The 15,570-nt window shown below is 34.8% G+C and overlaps 1 protein-coding gene across 1 annotated transcript in view; it reads left to right on the forward strand.

Moving 5' to 3' along the window:
* The first annotated feature begins 1,369 nt into the window (after positions 1–1,369).
* Positions 1,370–15,570, forward strand: part of MGAT4C (MGAT4 family member C) — a 28,798-nt gene continuing 14,597 nt past the window's right edge. The window contains exon 1 of the mRNA XM_029954586.1: positions 1,370–1,384. The gene's annotated coding sequence lies outside the window, so the exon portion shown is untranslated. The remainder of the gene's footprint in view (positions 1,385–15,570) is intronic.

Here is a 15,570-nt window from a genome sequence, read left to right on the forward strand (position 1 = left end):
CATAAATGTAGCTGCCCTTTGACCCAGCAATTTCACTCATAGGATCATATAAAAAATATGCACAATGGTATACTATGAGAATTTTATTATATCACTGTTGAATTTTTTGTAATAAAGAATATTTGAAAACAACTTATATTTATAAGGAAACATCCAATAAGTAAGTGTTTCAACTGGACAGACAGTTCAACAATTTTTAAAAATAAAGAATCTTGTTTGTACTGATGAGGAAGATCTAAAGGTACATTAAGAAACAAAAAGACACAAAGCAGTACACATAATGTGGTTCAGTGTATTTGTTCTATTTTAGGTAAAGCTGTGAATGCTCTGTCTGTATGTGTGTAGAAAGGGCACTGGGAAATTAAGTTATGGGAGGAACTGGTTATTTCTGGTAGGAACTTTGGGATATGATGGAGGGGAGAATTCATTGCTTCTATTTTTTATACATTCTTGCATTACTTGTGTATTTAAAAGTATGAAAGCAATATAGTTTCTCTTTCTATCTCATTCATTATGAATGGAACTTGGACACTGTTTGTTGTAGCTTTAATTTTATTTTTATATTAACAAAACGATGAGATTTCAGGACATATACATGCTACCACAACTTCAGAACCTATCTATAGTACTTCTCCTAATTTATCATTATACATTCATTAGTATGTTTCAGTCTGTAAGGTGAGATAGATAGATAGATAGATAGATAGATAGATAGATAGATAGATAGATCGATGATAGATAATCTTACTAGTATGTGACCCTGGACAAGTTTGTTAAGCATTCCCTACAGCTTTTATTTTTCTTAATTAAAAGAGCAATATCATAGTCTCTACCTATTGAAGTCCTAGACAGTGCATGTAGAAAGTCCTATAGTATGGTTCCTATCATATAATATGTTTCCCTAAAATATAGATTTTTTAGTGCTTGTTCATAGTTGATGGCCTATTTTCCTCAATAAATTACAGAATTCCTAAAACAACATATATCAACATTATTCTATGAATTTCTAAACAATAAATATATTTGCAAAACTGTTTAATTCTCTAATAACATCTTTAGCTATTAAATATATAGAAATATAGCAGTTTTAATATAAAAGAGCTGGAGGTTAGCCTGGAAGAAACATATTTTATGTAATTTTTTCATTTTAATCGATTATCTGCTCAGTGCCATGAGGCAGTGATATTTGGGGTACACATGGGAAATAATGCAAAATAGATTACAAGAATGAACATAGGAAAATTGGATTTCACTGTTGAAGTTATTAATTTCTTTCTCAAATGAGTTTTTCATTACAGATTTTCATTATGCACTCAGGCCCTAGCTTCCTAATCAATAAAGTAACTCCTACCATGGGAGAATGAAAAAGAAGAGAGACGGAAAGGTTGGTATAAAAATTATATTTGAGGAACTGGTAATGAATCTAGATTTAAATTTAGTTATTTCTTTTTAAAAACTACTTGACTATGTTAAAAAATCAGTAACCACAGGGAAAAGGCAAAGTTTTGATTCTGTTTCCATTTGAGTGTAACCCAAATAAACTAATCTTGTTATACAACTATTAATATTACTAGATTTAATCCTAACCTTATGAGTCGGGGAAATGAAAAAGAATTAAACTGATGTATTAGAATTTTTTAAGATTTCTGATAAAAAAGTGAAGAAACAGAATTGAGACTTTAAAATCCATTTTTAAAAATGTCAATTATACCATTGCTGTCAGTATGTAGGCCACAGAGAATTAAGGCTTTCCATTTGAACATTTAACTACAGAAATGACTGCTTCAGTTTCTCCAAGAGCAGGCTGTAGGATGGTTAGTGATATTTGTTTTCTTATATATGAATTAGCACCCCTAGTCAACTTGATATTATGTATCAGTCTAGCTCTATGATGTATAATTTTATGGCCTAAATTGTCCATTTAGATATTGAAGTAGAGTTAGAGGAGTGTTTTTACAAATGAAAACTGTATCTTCCATGAAATTAATATATGAGCAGTTATTTTACAAAACATAAAAAGAGAAAGAAGAAATTAAATATTCTTCAGCTTAGAAAACGTTTTTTACCTTTAGAGCTAAATAATACCCTCTTGTACTTTTGCTTCACATTTTTGGGGGGTAACTATAAAAATATATTATATGTAGGGGCACCTGGGTGGCTCAATCGGTTAAGCATCCTACGTTGGCTCAGGTCATGACCTCATGGTTTGTGAGTTCCAGCCTCTTGTCGGGCTCTGTGCTGACAGCTCAGAGCCTGGATCCTGCTTCAGATTCTGTGTCTCCCTCTCTCTCTTCCCGGCCCCCACAGATGCTCTGTCGCTCTCTCTGTCTCTCAAGCGTGAATAAATGTTAAAAATAATAATTATATATACACATATATATGTTATATGTAGAATTTGAGGTTCTTTTTTAAACAAATGTGTTGTTTTAAATGTGTTACATGTTTATTATAGAAAACTAGGAAATACAGAGGAGTATAAAGAATTAACAACCACTCATACTTGTATGAAACACCTACAACAATATTAATATGTCATTGTAGCTCTTTAATCTTTTTTCCACAAGCATTTTTATATAGTTAAAATTTTAGCTGTATTTAACAATAGTAAACACATAGGAACATGTATACATCTTAGCCAGAATGGAGGTGATTTGTTGACAAATTATATTGGACATTTTCATTCAGGAAGAGTTTTAAAGATAGTGAAAAAAATCCATGTTTCAAGCTTCTTGACACAGAAGTAATCTGTAAGTTGCCCAACTCAATTCTACCTCTCTGATGGGAATAAACAAAAACCAAACTTTGCTGGCAATTATGCTTGTAAACGCCGAATGATGTAATGTTACGGCATACACAGTTCCTGAATGGAAGAAATTCAGTTACTGCTTCAAGTGGCTACAAACAATGCATCATGTATTCTGTCAGCACAGAACCTGATGCGGGGCTCAAACCCACGAACCGCGAGATCATGACCTGATCGGAAGCCAGATGCTTAACTGATTGAGCCACTCAGGCACCCCATTAACATATTTCTTGATTCTAGAAAATTCAAAGGTATGAGAGACAACAAAAGCTTTGTAGTACTTAATACAATGTCCAGCTTCACTGCTCAGATTCAGAATCAACACCAGGACATCTAAGTCCTATCGGTTTCTTAAATTCAGAATCAGAACTAAGTAAACAAAGGAGCTGCAGTCCTGGGGTGCCTGAGTGGTTCAGTCAGTTATGTGTCTGACTTTGGCTCAGGTCATGATCAGAAAAGTTTTTTTTTAATTTCTTAAAAAAAAAAAAAAAAAACAGGAGACCTGCAGTCTTTTTTCACCACATCTCTCCATTTTTGGTTTTAATTCATCTCCAAATGACTTAGTGCATATCTGTATTTTTAAAAAGAAAAGATACTTGAGTCTTATTTCTCATGACCTTACATATCAGAATAAACCATTTTATTGTGTCCCTGGAAAATAGAGCTTTCGTGAATTGCAGTTATGGGGGGACAAGATATTTTCTCATTATCTTCCTCTTAAATAAAATCATTATGGACTAGAAGTCTAAAACCAGTCAGTTCATTTTGTTTGTCATAATCTTCGTAGTTTATTAATTTGTACTATTTCTGCTTAGATGGCAGTCATATTTTAAGGAAAGAAAAAATAACAACTGCAGAAAATGGAAATTTACACTCCACAAACTGCTCTCTGCTCTACCCGCTACCTGGAATCCTCCTCACACTCACCCCACCCCATCTGCCGTCACCCCCCACAATGAATATTTCCTAAAGACATCGACTTCCAAGTAGACAGGGCAACTTCCTTCCTTCTCGAGTTTGTTTCTACATATGTGCACATTTCTAAAGTGCTGCCGTAGCACTTTATGGATGTAATTTTGGTACATTTACCTTCCCATTTACCTTGTGCTAAACAGTTGTTCACGAAAATGAGCTTACTAATCTTTCCTTTCTTGCACAATTTCCTGCTCTAGTGAAACTTCAGTAAATGCTGAAAGATCAAAAGCAGTATTTAACATTTAGGGCAGCACAGACTAAAAAATCACTTGATGTTTCTAAAAATTTTTGATAACAGCTAGCGGGAAGGTATTTCTAAATATGGTATATGTGCTTTTGTTTTGCTTCTTCTGTAAGTTTTTCCCCCCTGTTCTAGTGAAGTGGGATATGAAATTGCAGTCACTGTCCCTGGCAGAGTGTGAACTCTCTACGTGTTTGAATAAAAGGATAAATAAATGGTAATGAATTATCTATAACGGACTCATTCATTCTTATTTTGGAGCTTAATAACAAACTTAAGAAAACAATTCTTGAGGCGCCTGGGTAGCTCAGTCGGTTAAGGTCTGACTTCGGCTCAGGTCATGATCTCACGGTTCGGTTCATGTGTTTGAACCCCACGTCAGGCTCTGTGCTGACAGCTAGTTCAGAGCCTGAAGCCTGTTTCAGATTCTGTGTCTCCCTCTTTTTCTAACCCTCCCGTGCTTGCGCTGCCTCTCTCTGTCTCTCAAAAGTTAATAAAAAACATAAAACAAATTTCAAAAAAAGAAAAACAATCCTTACTTCAAGAGGAAAACAATACTGAGCATATCATTTAAATAATGAAATATATGTATGTATGTGTCATATTTATTTACTTGAATTGATAGTTGACATTACTAACTTCAAGTTCAAGTTTACCTGATCTATTACCATACCAAACTGTGTGGCAATTTTGTCGAGACAGAGCCTTACATGTTTTTATACTATTCTAGTGATTGTGCACATGTGCTTGCACGGTCCACTTGGAGGAAAAGTCATCTCATGTGTCTGATAGAAATATGATTATTAATATACTTTAGTACTATTGCTATACCCCAAATCTAGCTTGACTTGGAAGCACCTAACTTTTGTTTTTTATGATTTACTTATTTAGTCTTTATGATTTTATGTTTAAGTAATCTCTCCATGCAACGTGGGGCTCCAACTTACAAATCCAAGATCAAGAATCACATGTTCTACCAGCTGAGCCAGCCAGGCACCCGTAGAAGTTCCTCATTTGTAAAGCTTTCTGATAAACTATTTGAGTAAACTGGAATGCAAAACAGATCAGAGATTCAGAAAGAAGACCTGCCATTTACTACACCTATACAGCATACTTGCTACAGACAGCCCTGGGCGTGTCAGTAAATCTATCTGGTATTTAGGGGTTTTGTCATGTCAGAATGATTACAGAATATGTTCTTATCTACCCTGTGAGTTTTGTGGAAGACTTACAACATATGTATTCTACAGCCCCCTGAACGAGTCAGTTATCATCATCATCATCGTCATCACCATCATTCTTATTTCCCCACCACAACTCAAAACGGCTTTCATGGGGCGCCTGGGTGGCTCAGTCAAGTAAGCCTCCGACTTCAGCTCAGGTCATGATCTCACGTTCGTGGGTTCAAGCCCCACGTCGGGCTCTGTGCTGACAGCTCAGAGCCTGAAGCCTGCTTCCGATTCTGTGTCTCCCTCTCTCTCCACCTCTCCCTGCTCATGCTCTGAATTTCTGTCTCAAAAATAAATAAAACATTAAAAAAATATTAACAAAACGGCTTTCATGACCATGATTTGCCCAAGCACTAACTCCTGTATTCTTGCTAAAGGATTTAGCAAGTACTTTAAAGTACTCAGTGTTGCCTGTTATTAATTCCACACCATCTAGCACTTTTCAGCTCCATGGAAAGAAAATCAAAATATGTAAGAGAACACTATTCTAAAAGAAAGGCTGGTAAAGAACATCTCTTGTCTTAGCTTCCTTGTTGAACAAACTGATTGTGCTTCCTTCCTAATCCTCATCTCCAGTTTGACTATTTTAAAAGTCCGTGACAGGAAACCTCCTGCTTGTCAGTGCTACACATTTTCTGTCTGTGTGTGTTTCCGTCTGCCTCAAGCAAACCAGAAAATAATCTTGCTGGTCTTCACTGTGAACGCTTAAGGAATAATCTAGCCTCTGTAATCTTGCACTTTGCTACAATTTATGGTTACAAGGGAATCATACAACTTGGGACTGTAAAAAAGTCTTGAAGTAAGAAACAATTACATCCATTCCATCGATATCTGAGCCTTTTATACAGAATGTAATAGAAATCATATTTTATAAAGCCCCTCTCTTTTTTTCACTTCCTGAAGCTTTTGCTATGTCAACAACATTCTTTCTTTCCATCAGAAAGTATCAAATACTGCCCCGAGGGTGTGTGCAGCCTTCCACAAAGAAGAAAAACAAATTGGGCAAGCATTAAAAAAGGCAAGCCAAGCAAGTCAGATGCATATAGTGGCACATGTCAGACAGATGAACAGTTGGCGGCAAGACTCCGTTCGTGATTTTCCCTATTGTGGGGTTAAGTGCTGTATGCAAGCCCAATGAATTGAAGAATGTGATTTTACTTTTGCATTTTTGTTGATTTAAAAATAGACTATTAAATAAAATATAAATTAAAGCTTAGTGCTTTGTGGTAGATCAATGTAGCCACATTCATTTAGATGGGTAGAGATATGAGTTCCCTTTGTTTCTGTTTTTCTTTTTTTTTTTAATGTTTTTTTTTTTTGAGAGACAGAGAGAGAGACAGCTAGCCGGGGATGGTCAGAGAGAGGGAGACACAGAATCTGAAGCAGGATCCAGGCTCTGAGCTGGCTGTCAGCACAGAGCCCGACGTGGGGCTCGAACCCACAAACCGTGAGATCATGACATGAGCCGAAGCCGGATGCTTAACCGACTGAGCCACCCAGGCGCCCCTTTTCTTTTTTTTAAATAATGTTTATTTGAGAGAGAGAGAGTAAGTGGGGGAGGGACAGAAAGAGGGAGACAGAGAATCCTAAGCAGGCTCCAGGCAGTCAGTGCAGAGCCTCATGCAGGGCCGGAACTCACAAACTGTGAGATCATGACCTGAGTTGAAACCAAGAGTCAGACACTTTACCAACTAAAGCAGCCAGGTGCCCCATGGCTTCCCTTTTTTTCTTCAATCTCGTCTACAGTTGTGGGACAGTTTGCACGGGGAAGTGTGGTTTTTACCCTAAAGAGCTGGAGAGAGAACTGCCTTCATTAACATTTGGTGGTTTGTTGCATATAGTCCAAGTAACACTCCCGAAACATGAAGAATTTGTGATAACATGCACAAGCATATGCACTTGAAGCAAACAGCTCTGTGGCGTAATAATTCACTTGTCACTTCACATCAGCATCAATTCTTTAATAAATGACCATTTTTCCTGAGTTGATGAAAACCAGCACACAAATGTCCACAGTGTCTTCCCAAAAGGAAAAATAATGAAGTGTTTCTGCAACTAATACTTTATCTGTGTCCGTGAGCAATGATTTGAAATAAATAATATTTATTTTGTTACAATGACATAATCTTTATTTCTGTGTATATATGCATATGTATGATGTACTATAGATAAGCAGATGGTCCAACAGATCCAAATAATATCTGTCCTAAAATTATATGGCTTTTAAAACTTTGCACCATATCTGAATTCTGGTATTAGATCAGATTACATCTGTCTCAGGCTCTCCAGGCAGAAACTAATTACTCTGTTTTTCTAGTAGTCTTCTAGATGTTCACAGTGTCAACATTAATTCCCTTTCTGCTGCATTTCTTAAATATTGTAAAAGATTTTGATTTATCTCGGTTATAAAATATTTCAATCCACTAAATGCTAACACTAACAAGTGGCATTATCCTCACTTTTCCCTGAAATTATAAAACAATAGTGCTTTGATAATGGATAAAGTTAAGTTATGCATTTTTTGCAAACAAAAAGCCTACAGACTAAATTGTAGGCCTGGGTCATGGCAAGGAAGCTCTTAGATATGGATTAAATGTGGTGTGGAGAAGAAATTCAAATATTCATGGGCCAGTAGTCTTCTCAGATCCAAGTTCAAGATTTCTACAATTCAACACACATGCACACAAACACACACACACACACACACACACACACACACACACACACACAGGATGATAGTTGTTTGCTCTCTTCAAAAAGCAACAACAAAGAACTTCTTCTCTAAGTACTAACGTGGTATGAAAGAAGTTTTTACAAAAAATTCTATACATAAAGCGCTCAAAATCCAAAGGGAAATAAGACATATAAAAACAATATTGAGAAACAGAAAGTATTAAGTAAATTAAGAGACATATAGATAAAATGGTAAGAGCTCAAAAATGTGAAAAATAATTAGAAATCTAGGCCTACCAAAAATGAGACTGCAGGGATGAGCAAGCTGGAATGGAAAATCATCCTGTAGTTTTAGATTCATTGTATTTTTGTGATCAGCAGGAAATCTGCCTAGAGATCATAATCATTATTCAAAAATTGGAAATGACTTCAGAAAGATGTCCTAGCTGAAGTTCTAAATTTTGAATTTTGCTCAGAAAGTAATTGTAAGAGAGGTTACATAAGGCCAAAAGGCTGTAAAAAAAAAAAAAGCAGATAGGACAGAATGGTGGGAAAGAACAATATAGGAATATAGGAGGGATAGATTACTAACAATGTCTTATATCCTCTTTGGGAATGGTTTGTAACTTTAAGAAGACAAAATTCAGACAGGATTAGTATTAAATAGTGAGAAAAAAATAATACCTTTTCATGGATTTATTTGTTTCCTTATCAGTGAATATTTCTCTATTTATATAAGTATAATTATGTGTATATCAGTGTATATGAATTTATGCTACATTATATAATTTCAAAATTGTAAATACATGAATACATAATATACATTTTATATGTGAGTATGTTATCCATATATTCATGTATAAAAATCTTTATGAAAGGAATTATAGAGTGAAAATAATTTATTTCCATTTAAAAATGAATTATTTGGTATAATGTTACATCAAGATGGGTTTTAAATAGTTACATCTTCGAAGTAGTTTCATATATGTGAACATTCAGCACCTGGGTCTTCTGAACACGCTGTGATTCTGCCTTAAGAAAAAAGTCTTATTGAACCAGATGTGCCAACTTTGCACACATTTGGAGCAGGGGAGTAGAGTTTTATGTATCCCTATTTCTATAACGATATTCACAATCAATGGTGTTGTATTATAAATTTCTGGCAAAGAAGCTGTTTTTGAGACATTTGCAGTAAAACTACTAAACAAAACATGTCCCATTACACGTGCAAGAGATGAAGTGTGCTGTAGCATATATTGTCAGCAAATAAATCTCTCATGATATTTAGGGTATATCATGATGATGATATATCATCCTGAGAAAATAATTCACTCAAACCATGACAATATGAGTTATCATTTTTCTAAATGAACCTTACCTGCAATAATCAACCCATGACCTCTGAAAAACACCTTTTACCTCTCTAAAATTATTCCAAAACTAAGCGGGAAATTTCTCACAAATAAGACATTGTTTGAACATGGAACCAAAATATGGCTCAAAAAACCTGTCTTACTGCATGTGACTGACACTTTCAAGCGGGAGCATGCTAGTGCGGTCTATGTCATCAGGATGTGCTCACTTGTTTAATAATTTGAAACCAAGATTTTACTTTTTTAATTTTTTTTAAAGAGAGAGAGACAGAGCGTGAGCAGGGGAAAGGCAGAGAGAGAGGGAGACACAGAATCCGAAAAGACGGTTCCAGACTCAGCTGTTAGCACAGCGCCCTACGCAGAGCTCAACCTTATGAATCACGCTATCATGACCTGAGCCAAAGTTGGACACTTAACCCATTGAGTCACTCAGGCGCCCCTTTACTTTCATTGATACTTTCAGTTTGTAAAGTATGGTGCGCTTGGGTTTGCCATGTTCAATTCCGTGATTTTCAATAGATACTCAGTTTTATTAGTTACTTATACCAATGTGCTTTCTTTTCACACTGGGACCCTGAGAGACTGATGCTGTGGAGGAATGTCTGTAGCTTAAAAATGGCTACACGGTAATGCTCTTATGATATTCAGGAGTTACCTTGCTTTTAAACTTTTATACCCCCCGTCAGCGAATTTTTACCTAAGCCATAAGCAGCATCTCTTTCGTCGTTGCTCTCTCCTCTTTTGTTGGATTACTTGGTTTTACATTGGTTTATGGTCAGACAGGAACCATTCTTTAAAATCCTTACCTACCAACTATACTTTGTTAACCAAAATACACACACAAAATTTAAATATTAAGAGATAGCACTGCATTCTTTAGAGTCTCCGTCTTTGCTATTTGTTTGACTATTGACACTGTCAGATTCTGAGAGAAGAATATTACTATCTCTCACTGTGTTTGCAGATCTGTATACATATCCTGATGTTTCTAAGAGTTCTTGATTTACACAAATGTCTGCTCTGGTGTTTGGCAGCTTTTGGCCTCGTGACCTGTCTTGGTCTGTGAGTATTTATGGACTCATAACATTAGGTGTTTTGACTTATTGAATCTTCTGTTGTTTCTGATTTAAGGAGTTGCTCACTGCATTATCTGGTCATGTTTTGTTGAGAGTTCTGGCATATCACATTACAACATGGCCCTAATTGTGTAGTTTTATGCTTTTATGGCCTAAGTTCACTCACATTGTATATCAGGGTACCAAACCGTGCTCTCATTGTTTGAACTTGCTTAAAATACTTTGCTCATCCCTGGATCACTAGCCTTCTAGAATAACTGTGTTTTAATTTTTTTTATACAGTTTAAAGTTCAGGTTTGTGTGTATTTGTACATGTGTGCACATCCACACATGCAGAACAGTTTGAAAATCTTTTTGTTTCAAAAAATGAGTTGGGGTACCCAGATGGCTCAGTTGGTTAAGCAGCCAACTCTTGGTTTCAGCTCAGGTCATGATCTCATGGTTTGTGGGTTTGAGCCCCACATACTGCTCTGCACAGTACAAATCCTGCTTGTGATTTTCAGTCTCTCCCTGTTTCTGCCCCTCTCCTGCTCATGCTTTCTCTCTATCTCTTTCTCTCTCTCAAATAAATAAACTTAAAAAAATAATAAATAAATAAATAAATAAATAAGTTAAGCCATTTGCATGTATTGATACTACTAATGTGTTTGGTCTCAACTCTATTGTCTTACGGTATACTTACTCTCTGTATTAGGGAATATTTAATATATTTCTCTATGTGGTAGATCTTTAGATATGTTTCTTTTATTTCTTTTGGTAGCTATTTGGAGTTTTTGCATTTTTCTTTTGTAGTTACCGTTTATCACTACTTTTATTTATGGCATTAGTCCCGTTTCCTTGCTTTCAGTTCTGATACTTGTTTTGTCTGTTTTAAATCATAGTGTTGACTCATACCTGTTGTCTACAGAGCGTAGATCTAGATGAGTTTATTTTACTTCCCCTTCTCTTTACCTCACATTTTTAGTCGGTTAATTTTTGTACTGTCAGAATATATAGCATTTATACACTATTCCTGCACCATATTCTCTACATCTGTTTGAAGAATAGATGTACATTAAATATATTAAATATTTTAGATGTAAACTTAAATACATTAAATATATTGATATTACGCTGTGCAGTGTTGCCTTTTGTCAAGGTTTCTTCAAGCTATTCAAGAATAAATAACTTCATAGTATAACTGATTCCATCTTAAATATAAAAAATATTTAACAACTCTAAGCAATACAACCAATTCTTTTTACAGTTGCCAAATCATTTACAATGGAATGAAAAACAGGTGACATTAGATGTCCCAAGTAACATTAAAAACAAGGCAATAATGCGATAATCTTCCTCAATAAAAAGGAAGGAAAGCATAGGCAAAGAATTTTATAAACAGCAAGATGTTTCTGACCATGATGGGGAAATAGGGAGCAGATTTACCCTCTCTCCTTAAATAACTGAAAAACTAGTCTAAATATGTGAAACAAATTTATGCACTTGTACAAGCAGAAAAGGGAGTGATTCATTGTAGAAGGGACACAACTGAAGTGATTGCTACATCTGACTGTTTAGAGTTTCTAGGCTGTAGTCAAGGAGAGAGAACCCACTGAGACAAGCGGTGTTCCTACGGTGAGGAGATGCAGTTGAGAATTTTGCGATTCTCAAATGGCTAGAATCCCCAGGCACAGCGCTAGAGAGGAGAAAGCTACATGGAGACCACAACTGGAGAGAGAGAGAGAGAGAGAGAGAGAGACAGAGAGAGAGAGAGAGACAGAGAAAGACAGAGAAATCTACAACGGGTTTTCTTCATGTCTTTAGCAAGCACCTAGTGGATGTGTGTGAGAACACTATCCAACACTGGTAAGGAATCATTGAAAAAAAAAATTGGGATGGTTTCTGGAATGCAAAGCAGAAATAATGTTTCCTTAATCCAGAATAGAAAAAAAAATCAATATATTGAACATCAAATAGTGTACTCAGAAGAGTATTGCCTTAGCAGTGGGGTAAAAGTAGCCCCAGACTGGTAGCTTCTCTGAAACAAACACTCTGATAGCATAAGTCAAAGAAGGGGATGATGATCAGAAAGGGAATTATATATATTACATATATATACATATATATGTGTATACATATATATACACATAGGTACTTATATGTGTATATATATAATTATATAATTAATTAATATTTGGTTATATTTGGTTTAAATGCTAAAATTAATCAATATAATCCATCATATTGAAAGAATAATGGAGAAGAAACCTCCATATGATCAACTTGACAGATGAGCAGTATTTGGCAAAATCCAACACTCATTCATGGTAAAATAATGTCAATGATTTAGAGAGAGAAAGGAACACCCTCAGTGAGATAACAGCCATCTCTCTAACATCAGAACACATTTTCCTTCACTACTGCAGTGCTCCCATTTAATATTATACTGGAGGCTGTTGCTAACAAATAAATAAGGCAGTGGCAGCAATAACCAATTGTAATGCCTTATAGATTCAAAAATAAGCAATAAAACTGCCTTTGATAACATGCACTGACTGTTTAAGAAGGTCACATGATTCAATATTAAATATCACTTGGATATTTGTAGATCCTAATAACTTAATTGTAGCATTTTTTGTAGAAATATGTATTGATTATAAGATAATTTTTTTGCAGACACAACTAAATCCTAATAAATATCCTAGTTAGTTTTTTCTGTCAAAATAGACAATTATGATAAAATTCACGTAGAAATACAAGGGACCTGAAATAGCCAAAAAAAAATATTAGAAAGGAAGCGTTACATTAACGGACTCGCCTGATCTTATTTCAAGACCTAATAAAGAGATGGCAATTCGGATAATTTAGCCTTGGCAGTAAGATAGAAAAATAAATGAATGCCTGGGTGGCTCAGTAGGTTAAGCATCTTGACTCTTGGTTTCCGCTCAGGTCATGATCTCACATTTCATGAGTTCAAACACATCAATGGACTCCACGCTGATGGTGTGGAACCTGTTTGGTGTGGAATCTGCCAACCCCCCGCTCACTCTCTCTGTCTCTCTCAAAATGAATAAATAAATTTAAAAAAAATTTTTAAAAGATAAACAGATTAATATACCAATGATATATATATACCAAATATATATAACCACATATATATCAAATTGATTTTCAACAAAGGCACCAAATCCAGTCTTTATACAAGTGGTACTCGAGCAACTGAAGTCTAAGCAACTGAGTGCCTTAAAAACTTTATTCTCTTCCCCACACCATAAGCCAAATTTCATTTAAGATCATTTGTAGACCTAAACATAAAAGCTATAACCATAACACTTCTATTAGAAAACAGGAAAATGTGTAGAACACAGAAAAGCACTACAATAAAAACAAATGATAAATTAAACTTTACCAACATTAGAAATTATTTCTCCTCAAAAGGCACTGTTAAATTCTTTTTTATCTGGTATGCCTTTATTTTTATTAAAATGTGCTTGACATATAACACTGTATGTTTATTTCATATCTTTATATATTGTAACATAATTGCCATTATAGTAATAGTTAGCACCTCCATCATATCATGTAATGATTTTTTCTTTGTTCTGATGGGAATAATTAAGATCTGGTTTCCTAGCAAGTTTGATGACTTCAACACCATATTGTGTCTCTAGTCACAATACTGTGCATTAAATCTCTTGGTATTGGGTTGCACAGTGTTGCATGATCTTTCAAATAGGTAAAAATGAAATCTAAAACACGCTCTTTGTAGGTGTTTTTTAACCTTTCATTGAACAGAGCTGAATATTCAATTTTTCATTTTCTGATAATGACAAGGAAAAAATGTTAACGGATTCACTTCATAATTACTAGATGAATCAGATGATGAATGCAATAAGAGTGGTACTCTCGACAACATGATAATGGTAAAATTGGTAGTATAAAAACTCACAGTAATTGCTGAGTAAAACATATATGTCTAAAGAATAAAGAAAATATGGTATTTTCATTCAGAACTTCCTCGAACAGAGAGGATTTCATTTCAAAACATGATGCAACAAAAGCCTAATAATTCTATGTTAGTAAACAGGTATGGAACAGTATTCATTCGTTTCTTATGATATTTGCAAGAAAATTTACTTGATAAGATTGTCAGCACACAAATGCAAGTGTGTAAACAAAAAGAACTCGAACGCAAAAGATAACGTAGATATGTGATTAGTGTTTCTATAGTTTTTATGAACCAAATAAGAAGGTTGTTCTTGCCTTAAAAACTTATGAGCCATCAAATTTTCCAAGAGTTTTGAATCTTGATGTTGCAAGTTCAGGAAGAACCTGAAGTAACAATACATATTTGAGATGTACTAGAAAGCTGGAATCAGATCTTACAAGGTGGATATGTTCCTCCTTCAGGAATGATGGCTGAGCAGTTTACGATGCATCATATATTTGGGGGATATATTCTTTCATATTGGAAAAAAAATAAAGAAATTTGGGTTAGTTATGTTTAAATTCTTATATCTATAATGACATTGTTTTCATAATCATTTTTTACTCATAAAATTATTTGTAAAATGAGTTAAAATAATAACAGATAAAAATCTATTTAAATTGGAAAAATTACTCAACATCACTAATCATCAAGGGAATGCAAATCAAAACCACACTGAGGGTATCACTTCACACCCATCAAAATGGCTAGTCTCGAAAAGACAAGAAATACATGGGACACCTTGGTGCCTCAGTTGGTTGAAAGTCTGACTCTTGATTTTGGCTTGAGTCATGATCTCACAGTTTTTTGAATTCGAGCCCCATGTCAGGCTCTGCACTGCTTGAGATCCTCTCTCTCCCTCTCTCTCTCTCTCTCTCTCTCTCTCTCTCTCTCTGCCTCTACACTGCTCATGTTCTCTGTCTCTCTCAAAATAAAAAAAGTAAAATTAATAAAATAAAATAACATAAACAACAAATAGCAAGTGTTGGTAAGGATGTGGAGGAAAGGGAACTCTCATGAACCACTGGTGGGAAGGTAAATTGATGGAATCACTGTGGTGATTAGTATGAGATTTCAATAGTATGAAATTTCCTCAAAAAATTAAAAATAGCAATAACATTCAATTCAGTAATTTCACTACTGGCTATTTACTCAAATAAAATAAAAATAGTAATTTGAAAATATATATGCTTCCCTATGTTTATTGTAGCACTAATTTCAAAGGCAAGATAT

This window comes from Suricata suricatta, chromosome 10 (assembly GCF_006229205.1).
Source record: "Suricata suricatta isolate VVHF042 chromosome 10, meerkat_22Aug2017_6uvM2_HiC, whole genome shotgun sequence".
Lineage (NCBI taxonomy): Eukaryota > Metazoa > Chordata > Mammalia > Carnivora > Herpestidae > Suricata > Suricata suricatta.